The sequence below is a fragment of the Dromiciops gliroides genome, chromosome 3 (assembly GCF_019393635.1).
Source record: "Dromiciops gliroides isolate mDroGli1 chromosome 3, mDroGli1.pri, whole genome shotgun sequence".
NCBI classification, from domain to species: domain Eukaryota; kingdom Metazoa; phylum Chordata; class Mammalia; order Microbiotheria; family Microbiotheriidae; genus Dromiciops; species Dromiciops gliroides.
The window spans coordinates 190407303-190409503 of NC_057863.1; the positions used below are offsets into that span (position 1 = coordinate 190407303).

A 2201-nucleotide genomic window follows, 5' to 3' on the forward strand; every position below is an offset into this window, starting at 1 on the left:
CTGTAAGCTCTAATGAGTTCTACAGTTCTAGAAAGGTTGTAATTGTAAAGGGTATTGAAGAATTAATATATAAGGTATCTGAGGGAAAGAAAAATACAAAAGTAATAGGAAAAAATCTGAGACTTTATTAATTCAGACAAAGGGGATCAGTAAGTTCTAACCCACATCCCAACTTTCCCACTTATAAAAAACGTTATAATGGCCACACAGAATGAGGGCATTTTTAATGAGGGTATTAAGAGGGAACAAGTAGGCTTTTGCAAGTGATATTCAATAATGAATCACATATTTATCATTTCACAATAGACTGATAATGGAAGAAAAAAATTTAATTCTATAAAACAAAACATCTTCTTATTAACAAGGTGTCTCCAGTCTATATATTAAATCACATAGTATTCTTTGAATTCTGTAACAACAGAAATAATAGAACCTAGTTCAAACACTTTGTGGTCATAAACTTTAATAAAAAATATGGCTGCTTGTCAAAGGTATTTGTCGTTGTGATCGAGCACAAAATCCAAGATGAAGTGGTTAAGGGGGGGGGGAGTTCATTATGGATGGTGAACCAGTTTTGAAGCTCTTTTTTGTAGGCATCATTATGCTCATTGCAGCAAGGTCTGGAATATTGCAGAACCTTTTGGAAAAAGATATGGAATCACCGAAAAGAGGTTTTTGTTTTGTTTTGGTTTTTTGATCATTCACACAACAGTGGATGAAAAATTTTCTTCCACAACAGTCTATGAAAAAAATTTGTTTCCCAGATTACATCATGCGCATGGATGCCCGTTCCCAACATTGTATGTGTATCTGTGACAAACAGTATAGGTAGATAATGAGCTTGACTCAGAGTTGAATCAGAGAAAAAGAAAGAGACTAAATTGTTTTTTTAGAAAATAATAGAACTCTTTTGGTGTCAGCGTGGCAGTGGTCGGTTGTGCGCATGTGTGGGCATGGCACCATTCGAATGGTGGTGGGGTCCGGGCATGAAGCAGTGGTGGGGGAAGTGGGCAGGACAGCAAAGCCATGCTGGCTTTGGTGGTGTCAGTGATCTCATGATTCCTGGAGGAATAGATGAGCACCACTCCAGAGCGCCTGAAACTCCTGGACACCTACCTGTTCTACATCCTGCTGAACTGGGTGCTGCAGTTTGGTTAGTGCCTCCTCGTGGGGACTTTCCCTTCAACTCCTTCCTTTCTGGCTTCATCTCCTGTGTGGGAAGCTTCATCCTGGTGGTCTGTCTGAGGATACAGATCAACCCACAGAACAAGGGAGATTTCCAGGGCATCTCTCCACAATGAGCTTTTGCTGATTTCCTCTTTGCTAGCACCATCCTGCATCTTGTGGTCATAAACTTTGTTGGTTGAATCCTTCCCATTCACTGAAATAAGGAGAAATAAAGAACAATGTCTTCACTTCATTGTTTCCTTGGATAGAAATGACAGAAGCTTGAGGACAAGCAGATTTTCATACTTCAGACGTAAAACTTATTGCAGACATTTTCTTTTTAAATTCAAGGTGGGAAACACAGGGAAGATTCTCTGCCATACTTTGTAATGAACATTTAAAACCATGACCTCTGCCATCCCCTCAATGTAATAACCTGTTTGCCTTCCAAATAAAGTGCTTCTTGTTAGTCCTCAAAAAAAAAATAGAACTCTTTTAATGACTCTAAGCTTCCCATGAAAGCAAAGTTACACCTTAATCCTAACATTCTAGCAGAGTTGCAATGAGACAAGGGTACAAAATTCTCCTAGGAGAATAAAACAAAGAAGATAATGGCAAGGTGTAAGGTGGATGTGAGCAGGCTGAAATATAACCAATGAGAAATTCCTAAGAAGAACAGTTAAAAGCAGGGGCAGAGCCAAGATAATGGAAGAAAGGCAGTGATTTCCTGGAGCTCTCCCTGAGACCCCTCCAAATACCCTCAAATAATGCCATAAGACAATTCCTGGAGCAGCAGAACCCACAAAAGGATAAGGTAAGATCATTTTCCAGGTAAAGATAGCTTAGAAGTTCAGGCAGGGAAGGTCTGTTGTAACAGGGTGAGAGTGGAACACAGACCTATATTGGCAGCACCATGCAGACCCAGCTCCAACACCTGAGAAAGAGGCCTTGGGAGTTTCTGAATCAGCTGTGGCAGCAGCTTATTCTGGAAGTCATCCCACAGATAGTTAGAGGGCAAGAGAGGTATGTTTACC

General features: G+C 40.2%; 1 pseudogene; it reads left to right on the forward strand.

Moving 5' to 3' along the window:
* The first annotated feature begins 943 nt into the window (after window positions 1-943).
* Window positions 944-1367, forward strand: LOC122751989 (annotated as a pseudogene).
* The last annotated feature ends 834 nt before the right edge of the window (window positions 1368-2201 follow it).